The sequence below is a fragment of the Sorex fumeus genome, unplaced genomic scaffold (assembly GCF_029834395.1).
Source record: "Sorex fumeus unplaced genomic scaffold, SorFum_2.1 ptg000072l, whole genome shotgun sequence".
NCBI lineage: Eukaryota > Metazoa > Chordata > Mammalia > Eulipotyphla > Soricidae > Sorex > Sorex fumeus.
In genome coordinates, this window is record NW_026606129.1 from 44,279,474 (window position 1) to 44,292,855 (window position 13,382).

The window sequence follows — 13,382 nt, forward strand, 5'->3', positions numbered from 1 at the left end:
GGGCAGGGTTGCCCTAGGGCCTGGCCAGGCATTTCCATTCCAGCAGGTGTTTCTTCTGGGCCCCACCCCGTTCGGGAGGGGGAACCACCCGCTTCCGGCTCCTCCTGGGTGATGCTGGGCCAATGGTCGGCACCAGCTCCAGTCCAGCGAGTCGGGGCATGTACCCGGCAGCCCCAGCCAGGGCCCAGCCAGCGCCCCGGGGGGCCAGGGCCCCCATGGCTCCTGCAGCTAGACAGCCGGGAGCGCTGCCTAGAACTGGCCCGTAGGGTGATGTTTGGGCTTCGGGGGCGACTTCAGCAATGTCCCTGAGAGTTGTGGAGGGCGAAGAGGAATGTTTTGAGTATGACTGCCAGGATGAAGAGAAGAAGTCTGCTCGCCAGCAGAATGAAGTCCAGGACCTCTTGGAAGAGGGTAAATGCAGGGCGGGCTAGGGCTCCCCTCTGGGACCTGGGCCCATGTGGGAACCGACCCTGAGTGCACTGCCTTCTTCCCTCCTTCACCGCCTGAGCTCTGCCTCCTGCACCAGGCGCTGACGTGGGGAATGACCCAGTGACACTGGGTTTGGTAACCCCCCCCACACCTGCCAGGTCCCCTTCCCCTTGCACACCCTCTAGTTACCTTGTCCTGCTGGGAGCTTTCATCCTGAGTCAGTCACTGAGCTTTGCTTTCACCTGCTCTTGTGTGTGTTTGTGTGTGTGTCTGTGTGTGTCTGTGTGTGTGTGAGTCCAACTTCTGTTGCTCCACTCAGGTCTCTGAAGTTCATACATGTTGCAAATACGGAGGTGGTTCTTTTTGTTTCTTTATGGCATTCCAGACCAGTTTCCATTGTTTCCTTGGGGCTGAGTCAGTTTTGGTAAGTCAGCGGATGAACTGTGTGTAGGAAGCTTGTTTCTGTGCTGACTTTGCAGATTGGTGCTCAGTGAAAGTAGGGCTTGTGTTTACCTTAGAAGTCTTTCAGATGGGAAAGTCCAACGGGTTGGCCTCAAGCCCCCTGGACGCCCATTGTTGATCTATGTCAGAGGGTGCTGCTTGGATCTGGGGTTGTGGGGGAAGGAGGGTGTTCAGTAAGGGGAGGAGATTGTATTGAAGTGCTTGGTATGAGACTTCCACCCACAGTCCAGAGAAAGGGATTATGTTTCATTTTGATTTAGGCGCCACAGCTGGCCATGCTAAGGGGTTACTCCCCCGCTCTGTGCTTGGTGGTCACTCCTGGTGGTGCTAAGGGGGCCATGTAGTACTGGGGATGAGCCCTGGTGTCCTGCATACAGAGACAATGCTTTAGCCCATGGAGCCATCTCTGCGGCCTGCGGGAAGGGCTTGGGGACAAAGCAGAGCAGGTGGGCGCTGATCCTCTGCTGTTCACTGGGTCTGAGTGGAAGCCTCAGAACTCTATCCTCTGTTTATCTGTTTTCATGTCATGGCATGACTTTAATTGTCCACATGAGTTATCACCTACAGTCCTCCGCTCTACCGACTGAGCTATCGAAGGAGTTATCACCAGTTATCTATTGAAAGTGTTTCTCTTCTGAGAATCTGTTACTGTTCCCAAAATATTGTGAATATTTACCTGCAAGACAGCTCCAGGTGTTTACTCGGATGAAGGAGAGAGACTGGAACCAGTCAGAGAGAGCTGGGGACCTCCATGCTGAGGGCCAGAGCTGGCCAGTAGAGGAACAGGAGTGTGACAACTGAAAGTGACTCACCCCTAGGAACTCTGCCTATGGTGGGACCCTGCAAATGATCCCCAGAAAGAGATCCACCTGCTCTGGGGAAGCCTGGACCAGCCCACATTTCACGGCACCACTGGGGATTCTAAAAACCTTGTTCAGGGGCTGGAGCAATAGCATAGCAGGTAGGGCATTTGCCTTGCATGCGGCCATCCCGGGTTCAATTCCCAGAATCCCATATAGTTTCCCAAGCTCCGCCAGGAGTAATTCCTGAGTGCAGAGCCAGGAGTAGCCCCTGTGCATTGCCGGGTGTGACCCAAAAAGCAATAAATAAATAAATAAATAAATAAATAAAAATCTTGCTCAGACCGCTCCAATCTAGCTCCCAGCCCCTTGTCAGGGACCGCTTTTTACAAGCTGCCTGGGGCTTCCTGAGAACAGCAGTGGGTGACATGCATGGCTGCCTTATTTGGGGAGGCTTCCAAAAAATGATTAGGGGACCCCAGGCCCCACTCCTAGGGATACTTGTGTCCAGTTGGGCCTGATAGTTCAGTGCTTGGGCACGATGATGCAGTGCTGCCAGAGCTATTGGCCGGACCCCTTTGGTGACCTGATGGTGCATGGGGGACCATGCAGTGGTGCCTGGGGTCAGAGTCAGGGCCTCTTGCATGCACACTGTGCTCCAACCCTTTGAGCTCTCTCCAACCCCAGTGAGAGGATTTATAAAGCCAGGCACTTATCAGTAGGTTGTAAATTAAAGGATATATAAGGCTCTGGAACAGAATCTCATATCTTAGTCACAAGGAGAAAAATATTTGTATCACACATAGTTCATCTCTCATCCCTCCATCATCTGGCTTTTTTTGTTGTTGTTGTTCTTTAATTTTTGGTGGTGCTGGGGATCAAGCCCAGAGCCCTGCACATGTTAGGCATGTATTGTACTGCTGAGTCACCTCCCTAACCTTTTACACCTTTTGGGGGGGCAGGGGAGGCTTGCCCAGCTGTGCTCAGGGCTTACTCCTGCCTCTGCACTCAGGGATCACTCCTAGTGGTGTCAGGGGACTAAGTGGGGTGCTAGGGACCAAGCCCAGGTTGGCTACATGCAAGGCGCCTACCCTACTATCATTTCCCGTTCTTTAAAAAAAACTCAGCCAGATAATGGTGATAATAATAACCAATGTTTTTCATGTATTTACTGTGTGCTGGGAACCACTCCAAGTATATATGGATTCATGCATTACTCCTTAAAACAACCCTTATGAGGTCAAGATGCTATCATAATTTCCGTTTTATAGCTTTGTAACAAGGGTAGGGAACCCTTTTTCTGCCAGGGGTCATTTGGATTTTATGACATTGTGCATGGGCCATACAATACAGGCAGATGGGCCACACGGAGTTAATGAGAAGCTTGCGCGTCTGTCCTGTCCCAACCCTGTAATTTCATGGACCTTACATAGGCCGGATGTATAAAAAGAAATTTATGGTGGAGGGATGGGCACTCGATCATTGTATAACTGAACCCCAGACACAAAAATTTGTAAGTCTACAACTGTACCTCATGGTACTTCACTAATAAAGAGAAGGAAGGAAGGAAGGAAGGAAGGAAGGAAGGAAGAAGCTTAATGTATATAAAGGAACTTTAAGTTCAACAACTTGTCTCTAGTCTCACACCTAGTAAGTAGCCTTAACCAATGAACTAGCTAGTTCTGATTCTTTATTTATGTGTCACACATATAATTGTGGGGGCCACACCCAGCAATACTTGGCCCTAGCAGTGCTCTGAAGCCACTGGGATCCCACCCAACAGTGTTGGGGGGGTTGAACCCAAGGCCTCACACATGAGACCTGCACCGTACCACCTGAGCCCCAGGTCCTCCTTTTAACCACTGGACCAGCAGATCTCAATGTGGGGGTCTCAGCTCAGAAGCAGCAGCATGTCCGAGGTACATGTGAGCCTCGAACATTCTTGGCCACTGCCCCAGACCTGCTGAATTAGATCTCTGGAGGGGGTCATGATTGCCGTTTCCAGGGTGGTGCCTTAGCTGGTAACATCTTTTAGACCCCAGGAGAGGGGAGCCTGTTGGGAGCTTGCTGGCTCGGGAGAGACTTTTTCATTCTCTTCCTTTGCTCCCTTTTGTTTCCACCTATTACCCTAATTTCTCCGATAAAACATGGTTAGCCGTACCGTGAGTCAAGTGCCAATAATATTTTCAGGGAGGTCATCTCGAAGGAAAGCGAGCTTATTGCCAGCATGCTTGGTTTTCTTTGTAAAATCCGACCTACGTTGTGAATTTCCAGCAGCTGGAAGATGGTGGTGCAGCTCAGGAAGCCAGACCGAGAGAAGGTCCGGTTTCTTTGTCCAGGCTGGTCAGCTCGTCTGTACCCTGTGGTTTTCAACCCTTACCTGCACACAGGTGAAAATTGCAGAAACACTTTGCAGGGCAGAAGAAAACAGTCGCCTAGAGTCAGAAGATTTATGCATCAATATTTGTGCCCCTGCGTCAGCCAGGCGTGCCTTGTAAAGTGGCGATAACTTTTGCAGGAAGTTTCTGCAGGTTGTGACCACCATGTTCAAGCTAGCCGGGCGGGGCTGTTTTTCTCCTGCATCGCTGCCACCCCTGTCTTGAGTGGAAAGCGGATATCAGGTTTGGGAGAGAAGTGTTCTGTGCACAACAAATATAGGTGCAGGTCCCCGTAGATTTGTGTTCAAGGTTAAGGTTAGCTGGTGAAAAGAGGCACTTCGGGTCAGCTGGAGGGCAGTGTTAGTGTTTGGTTGGCGGTTAGAATTCAGGAGTATTTGCTGTTCTCTCTTCCAGGCACCTTGTAGGGAGTGAAAGGCTCTTTCTAACGTCACGGGTTTGATCTCCAAGACGGCCTTGGAAATCAATGCGCTTTCCATTTCGCCCTTTGCTCCTAAAGCAGCTGAGCCCAGACAGGCTGTTAGCAACCAGAGACACAGAGAGACAGAGGCATGGAGACACAGAGGCATAGAGACATAGAGGCACAGAGGCTCTGAGACACAGACACAGAGGCTCAGAGACATAGAGACATAGAGGCACAGAGGCATAGAGACAGAGACACAGAGGCATAGAGACATAGAGGCGTAGAGGCCCAGAGACACAGAGGCTCAGAGATGTAGAGACATAGAGACACAGAGACACAGAGACATAGAGACACAGAGACATAGAGACACAGGGACAGAGGCATAGAGACATAGGGGCATAGAGGCCCAGAGACACAGAGACACAGAGGCTCAGAGATATAGAGACATAGAGACACAGAAACATAGAGACAGAGACACAGAGGCATAGAGACATAGAGGCATAGAGGCCCAGAGACACAGAGGCTCAGAGATGTAGAGACATAGAGACACAGAGACATAGAGACAGAGACACAGAGACATAGAGACACGGGGACAGAGGCATAGAGACATAGGGGCATAGAGGCCCAGAGACACAGAGACACAGAGGCTCAGAGACGTAGAGACATAGAGACACAGAAACATAGAGACAAAGACACAGAGACATAGAGACACAGGGACAGAGGCATAGAGGCATAGAGACAGAGACACAGAGATAGAGGCACAGAGACAGAGACATAAAGACACAGACATAGAGACACAGAGACTCAGAGACATGGAGACACAGAGGCAAAGAGACATAGAGACAGAGACACAGAGACATAGAGACACAGAGGCTCAGAGATACAGAGGCATAGAGACACAGACATAGAAACTCAGAGACACAGAGGATAGAGATATGGAGGCATAAAGACATAAGAGTCACAGAGACACCGAGACTCAGAGACATAGAGACAGAGGCACAGAGGCACAGAGGCTGTGCACACCCAGAGCAAGTCTGTTCCCAGCCTGGGTCTCTGCCTTCTTTCACCCGGGCTCTAAGCTGGGAGACAGCTAGGTCCTTCCTTCCTGCTCCCTTAATGCTTCCCACCAGCCCCCCTCACCCACAGGAGCAGCTGCTTCTTCAGATCCTGCAGCTCCAAGAGGCAGCTTTGCTCTGTCTTCAGGGGCAGAGACCATTCGGGCTCCATGGCTTCTGGTCCCTGGGGTTTCGGCCAGTGCCGAGATACAACTGATCCCACATAGTTTTGTGCTGGATGCGTTCTTGGCAGAGAGGACTTTTTTGTCCTTCCCTTCACCCAAGCCCCATTCCTCAGCGTGAGATCAAGCAGGGGTGAGTGCTGACAGCTCAGTGGCAGGTCACGACTATGGGAGGAGAATACTGGCCAGGGGTGAAGTTTTGGGCTCACAGCCCTGTGGGTTGTTAATGTGGCACATTCATGCCACTTTCTCAAGGCCACCCTAGAGGCCTGGCCCTGTGGTTTGTTCTCTCCTGGACATGCCCCAGGCCCTTATCCCATTGCCAGATTAGTCACTCACTTCCGGTTCAGGTGGCTGCTCTTGAAAAGAACGTGTAGGTGGAGTGGCCTAGGCTGTGCTGAGCGCTCCCTATGGCAGGTGTCGAGCCTCTTGTTGGTTTTGTTTGGGTTTAGGGGCCACACCTGGCAGCTGATGTGGGGGCTCCACCTGGCTCAGGACTCACTGTGGGCAGTGCTCACGGAAGCAGGTGGTGCCAACCCAGATCCAGTCTGGGCCTCCTGCACACAAAGCCCAGGCTCCAGCCTGGTGACTCACTCTCCAGCCCCGAGGTTTGGGGGTCTAGAGAGTACAGGAGTTCAGGTGCTTCCCTCACATGTGGCCAACCCGATTCAATCCCCTGAACCACGTGATCCCACGAATACCACCAAAAGTGACTCCTGAATACAGAGTAGCCCCTGAGGACCCCTACCCCATTTTATCAATTGCAACCACACCCAACAGTGCCAGGGTGGATCCCAGGGCCTTACACACGGGCGTGAGCCACAGCCCAGGCTCCCATGTCTGAGTCCACAGACTACCGGGCAGTGAGTGTGTGCCCGGTCCTGCAAGGCGGAAGCCCTGATGGGTCCTTCAGCCCTCTTCCCCACCCTGCCAGGCCCTCCAAGCTCTCCAGTTGAAGAAGCAGGAGACGCTGCCCAGGGAGCATTTCGCTCCACTCCGAGAGAGACCCTGGGGCCAAGGGCAGTGGTGTGGTCCAGCAGTGCTGGTGCTGTGGCAGGGAGTGTCCACCCTGGGGAAGGAGCCAATGTCCTGTGCCCCAGAGTCTGTTGACAGGCAGCCTGTAGGGTCATGGACAAGGGAGGAGTCCACCGGCTTATCAGGAGCGACCTCAGCACTGTGACAAAGGTCCCTCTCTCCCTGCCGCCTTCCTCTGTCTCCAGCCTGGGGCTGGCCTCTCAGTATCCATGGCGACCCCACGCAGGCAGGCCCTGGGGGAAGCCAGCACCTCAGCTCCTCTGCCAGGGTGGTTCTGCTTGGGTAGGGGAGCCAGCGTCCTCACCCCTGGGCTCACCACAAGCAAAACTCTCCAGTTCCTGTGTGGGGGGATTCCTTTGCCTCTCTGCCTCCTTCCCCCACTGCGACACTGCCTGCTGACCTCTAGTACTTCTCAGGCTCTGGCATCGGAACTCCCCAATAACCCATCTCCCCTGGCCCTTCCTGCTCACTCCTCTGTGGCGTACAAGTCCCTGCGTGCATCCTACCCTCCCTTCCCGGCAAGGCCAAGAATTCCTTGAGGGCAGGACTCAGCAGACAGTGGTTAAGAATGTTCACGTTGGGGCTGGAGCAATTGTACAACAGGTCGGGCGCTTGCCTTGCATGCTGCTGACCTGGGTTCGACCCCTCCAGCACCCTAGGTGGTCTCCCGAGTCTGGTCATGACTGATTCCTCAGTGTAGAGCCAGGAGTAAGCCCTGAGTACAGCAGGGCATGCCCCCCCACCTCCCCCCCCCTGCCCAAAAAATAAATAAACAAGCAAACAAAATAAAGGAGACTGTTCATTTGGGGATTCGGTAACTGGGATCCTCCTGTTGTAACTGTGATGTGGAATAGTTTCTGCATGTCTGGTCTGTGGATAAAAACAAGAGTGGCCTCCGAGGATGGATGGATGCTGCCCGGGAGGTGATAGACACCAGAGTCAGGCACTTGGTGAGCAGGACCACACAAGCCATCTGCTTGTCACTCATCAGTTCATCGAGTCTCCTGGGGGTGAATGGCCCCCAGAGCCAGCTGGGGTACTGGCCCAGGTGAGCAGTCACGACATCCAACCAGGTTCAAGCATAGACCTGGGAAAAGGCACTTGTCCTTTCTCTCTGGTGTGCTGAACAGGTATCATTTTTGGGTCCCAGGGGATGGTTCTGGATTTTTTAGGATTTTTTTTTCCATGACAGTTGGTAAATACTTCATTTCCATGTCTTCTTCCCAGCCTCTTCCATCCCATGCTTTGGTACCCTGTTCGCAACCTTCCTGGCAAGGGAAAGTGAGTCCCACTCAGACTTGGGTTAATGATGATGTTAATGAGCCGGAGAAGGGAGCCAGCGCTGAGCTGTCACACATCAGCGCTTGACTCAAGAGCCCTCTGTCCTGCCTCCGCGTGCACAGACCAAACACCAGGTAGAGGCGGACAAAAAGTAGATCCCCCCTTCCCTCCCGCGAGGCCAGGACTCAGCTCTTCCCAGGTGCACTGGCCTGAACCCCTGCCTTGTGGTGCCTTTGTTCTTCATGGCTTGAGACCCAGGAGTGACAGTCTGGGTCCACTCGCTTCCATGCAAGGACCACAGCCGCAACATGGATTCCTTTCGGTTAAGGCAGCTTCCTTCTTAGTAACTTCCTGCCCCATCCTTGCTTGGCATCATCATTGTGAACTTGAGTTTGATTATTGCTTTCCAAAGGGCTTTGTTTCTGTCCAGGAAGCTGGGGGCTGGGCACTGGCTCTCTTCCTGGACACTTGCTCATGTAGGGGTGGTGAAATACACCTAGGACTTGAATGCTCCCTGCTGCCCACGTTGGGTGTTGGTTAGAAACCTTCCTTTGCAAACTATGTTCTGGGCGCCACGCAGTATCTGCCCCGCACCCCTTTTAGATTCTGATCACTCACTGTTGGGTCCCAAGTGAATCCATGAATGAGACTCGGCTGCCTTCCTGTGGCTCAGCCCACATGGGAAAGGGACATGAGACATCAGTGAGAATTAGGTTCCTTGTGACTATTTCTGACACGAGGCCATTCAAAGTGAGTTGTTTGCTTGTTCCCACGTCTTGGCTTAAGCAATGCGGATGTGAACATTTGTGGGTGAACTAGGGACTTTTCCCTCAGGTAAACACTGAGGCAGTGTTTAAGCTCTTCTTTGGGGCCATGCCTGGCAGTGCTTAGGATTTACACTTGGCACTGTGCTCAGGGGTCATTCCTGGCCTATGGGACGCTGTGCAGTGATGGGGATTGAACCAGGGTCAGCAGCATGTAAGGCGAGTATCTTAACTCCCCTCCACACTCTTTGGTCCGTTTAAACTCTTCGTGACCTTAGACAACTCACCTAACTCCCCAGTGCCTCCTTTCTCTGCCATTAAGTGTGGGGCCCGGGGAGGTCACCCACAAGCACCACCAGGCGAGTCCACGGGTGTTGCCTGCTGCTGAGCAGTAGAGCTGGAGCTGCCACGGACAGATGTTTCCTACGTTGCAGCCCTGTCTGGAGGTCTGCTGGACTTCTTCAAGGGAAGGTGCCCATCCGAAGCACGGAACTGACAGCCATTGGATGGTTGCTGGGATATGGTGAAGGTGTCACAGGGCAGCAGGAGCAGGAATTCCCCAGAGGGAGCTATGGGGGACTGTGCTTATGTAGTTGAGCTGTGGGTGGCGTCCCTGGGGTGGGGTCCTGCTGGGTTGCGGGAACCGTGGCAGGGCTGTGCTGAGTTGTGTGCACCGTGGCAGGGCTGTGTTGGGTTGCATGTGCCGTGGCAGGGCCGTGCTGGGTTGTGTGTGCTGTGGCAGGGCTGTGCTGGGTTGTGTGTGCCTTGTTGGGGCCCTGCTGGGTTGTGTGTGTTATGACAGGGTCGTGGTGGGTTGTGCGTGCACCATATCAGGGCCATGCTGGGTTGTGTGTTCAACATATCAGGGCCATGCTGGGTTGCATGTACTGTGACAGGACTGTGTTGGGTTGTGTGTTCGCCACATCAGGGCTGTGCTGGGTTGCATGCACTATGACAGGGCGTGCTGGGTTGGTGCACTGTGACAGGGTTGTGCTGGGCTGTGTGTACCCTGTCAGGGCTGTGCTGGGCTGTGCTGGGCTGCGTACACTGTGGCAGACAGCCCCAGAGAGCGAGGCTGGGGTGGGTGAGGACAGGGTGATCTGTGGTTCATGCCCTGTGTAGTGGCTATTCCTTGGGGCAGTAGCAGAACTCTTGAGGTTTTAAAAGTGGAATAGGGACATGTTCTATTTGGTAATGCCTGGAAACTTGGCATCTGTGTGATTATTTAGAGCCCTACAGGGAACTTTTGTATTTTTATCTATTCATAAAAGTTAGCATTGATTTACAAAACAGTAAATGTTTGTGTTTTAGGGTCACTATGTTACCATGTCTTGTCTACCATCAAAGTGTCACATCCCTCTAAAGGACCCTTCTCCCCTCTCAGCACGCCTCCTCTGCCCCGGGTAAAACTCTGTTCTTCGAAGGGGAGATTTTCTCTGTTCTTGGTCTGTTCCTGGGCACTCGGAGTCTGTGGTTCTCAGGTGGACCCTCCCTCTGTGCCCCCATGAGCAGGCCAGGCAGGATGTTCAGGAAGCTTCCTTTGGGGAGGATCAGGGCTCACATGCAGAGGCGCTGACAGGTGCTGCCCTGAGTAGAAGTGAGAGAAGGATCTTCCAGGGATCACTCCCATCTTCTCTCTGACACCCCATTACCAGTTCCTGTCTCACCTGGACAAACCAGAGTATCAAGGGTATGCTGGGCTAGGGGCGAGCGTTAGGGCCCCAGAGGATACAGAAATCAGAAGATGCATAAGTCACTTATTGTGGGCCACCCTCCTTTAACCCTGGAGTCCAGTCAGTATCTGGACTGGGTTGCATCTGTGAATGCAGACTCCAAGGAGGTGGAGAGCCAAACATATGTATTGAAAAAAATAACACTCATATCCAGAGACTGATTCTCACAGTTCACAATCCTGTCACAAAGTCAGCTGTACTCATGTGCATGTGTGCTCTACTCCCCCCCCACACACACACTCATATAAACACACAGACACACACTCAGATACACACACAATCATATAGACACACACATAGGTACACAAACAGACACACATTCTCACACTCACATAGACACACACTCACATACACATACCCACTCAATCACATGGACACACACTCATATAGGCACACAGACACACATTCTCACACCCACATAGACACACACTCACATACACACACCCACTCAATCACATGGACAGACACTCAACATAGGTATAGACAGACACACACACTCACTCACATAGACACACAGACACACTCACATAGACACACAGACACACATAGATACACACACTCACTGACATGAGCGCAGCCACATCAGGGAAATGTGAGTTAGATTCCTGGACAGTATCAAGGTTGGAGCCTCCCGTGGAGGGGAAATGGGTCAAGGGTACATCGGATCTCTGTCTCCCTTCTTCATCTGCATCTGATTATCTACACATGATTAACTCCTGTCAGCCCAGTAAACAAAGTGGGTGATTTCTGATTACTACCGTTCCAGAGAAGCTGGCAGCTCAGAATTGTATCCTCCTGGGCTGGAGGGTGACGTCGAGGCAGATGAGTGGAATGTAGCCTGGATTTCTCGTTTTCTGGGACAGCAGAGGATTGGGTCCTTTGGGGAGGACAATGGGGGCATTGGCTGCTCTTGTTCTCCTGAGCGGGCTTGGCGCAGAGCTCTCTGTGGGTGCAGGGGTCCTCTGCCCGCCTCTGAGAGGTGCAGCCACGCTTTCCTCGAAAGCGGGTTTCTTGGCCTCCTGCCTGGCCGAGGCCCCACTGTTTTTGTCTCCTCTCTGGCTCTGGCGAGCACAGCTGTCCCTCATTCTCATCCCTGCCTGTCCGCCCACCCACCACTGGCAGATTTCTTGTGACATAGCCGTTTCAGCAATTTGAGCCGGACTCCGTCTCCTCTGAATTTAATTTTGGTTTAAGCCAACCCTTGTGAATCAGCCCTTTCTCACCCTTCTCACCACTTCTGTGGGAGGTGATGGTGAACTTCCTTCAAGGGGGCGGAGGGTGCCTGCAAGGTTAGGGGTGCCCTAAAGAAGCCCCTCCTGGCCCTGAATTCTGCGTTGATCAGGTTTCAGTTTTGGAACCAGATTTCTCATCTCCTCCTCAAGCTAGAAAATCATTCCAGCAGATCTATTTCTCTGAGCGCCTTCCCTGGGACGAACTCTACTTGCATTTAATAAAATATTGAAAGAGCCTATTGCATTGCAGTTCCCGTTTGCCATTAGTGATGCTACTACGCAGTCATGCACCTCAATCCCCAAATGCCCTGCCCGGGCTGAATGTGGGTCATTGCTGACTGAGGTCTTCTTCAACTCTTGAAAGAATTATTCTAGAGTCTTAGTTAAGAAGAATTGCCACTGAGTTATAATTTACCTCAGTCAGTGGTGACAGGCTCACAAGAACGTTAGCCCTAAACCCTGTTTGTATGAATTCCTCCTAACGGGGAATAAAACCCAAGCCATCCTCTCATGCGCTGGCTGTTTCCTTTAACCTGGCTGTAGAATAAAACCATTCTGAAAATGTTTAAGTAGACCCAAGGCTTCTCTCATTTCTCAACCTTGTTTCCAGTAGGAGGAGGGTCAAGTCACAGTCCTGAAGTGACCCTCTGTGTAGTAGGATAGCACTGTGCCTGGGGAATGTGCCACAGTAACAATAATAATGTTTTTATTGGGGATAAAAGGAATCAAATGGAAGGCTAGTTACAGGATCATGGACATGTAGGCCATGTCGGGAGGAGGGGGCTGTGTCATTCAGAAATTATAAAACGATCCACTCAGAACAAAGCTTCTCTCTCTCTCACTCTTTCTCTCTCGCTCTCTTTCTCTCTCTCTCTCTCTCTCTCTCTCTCTCTCTCTCTCTCTCTCTCACACACACACACACACACACACACACACATACACATACACATACACACTGAGACAGATTCCTCCTATGGCCATAGGGCCAGTCTGTACAGTTCACGAGGATTTCCATTTTATAATTTTTATTTCTTAGTGGCAAGTTGGAGGAGAAAAGATCCTCCCTAGCAATGTTCTGGGGTCCTAGTGATACTCAGCCAGCCAGAGCAGATAGTCCCATGCTGAGACTAACAGGAAGCTAGGTGATACCAGAGATGGAACCATGGTCTTTGGACAACTCAATCTGCATCTTTCTTGAGCTTTCTCCCTACTCCCCTCAGTGCTGTAAATTGTACCAGATCTGTGCTAACTGATCCGCTGAGCCATTCCTGAACTTAACACTTTGATGCCAGTGCATATCACCAGGGACCCACACTGGAATGGAATGTGGTTTAATTAACACAGTTGTGGTGCCAGCATCATTGTTTTCAATGACACCAGCCCCCACTCTGCTTCAGCACCAGCATCTCTGAACATGCTCAGATGCACACACACATGTACACATGTGTTGAGACTTCACACACCTAATCTCACTCTTCAATCCCTCAAAACGTAGGGTTCCTCTCTCCCACTGGGCTGGTGAGTTGAACCTGGCAAGGTCAAGGGTCTCTTGTGTCTCTAACATGCAAGCCCGGCGTTGAGTCCTGTTTGTCGAAATGTGACATAATTGA

The 13,382-nt window shown here is 51.9% G+C and overlaps 1 protein-coding gene across 7 annotated transcripts in view; it reads left to right on the plus strand.

Annotated features, from left to right (window-relative positions):
• TRAK1 (trafficking kinesin protein 1) overlaps positions 1–13,382 on the plus strand; it is a 307,958-nt gene that overhangs the window by 248,295 nt on the left and 46,281 nt on the right. The gene's annotated exons all lie outside the window — the stretch shown is intronic.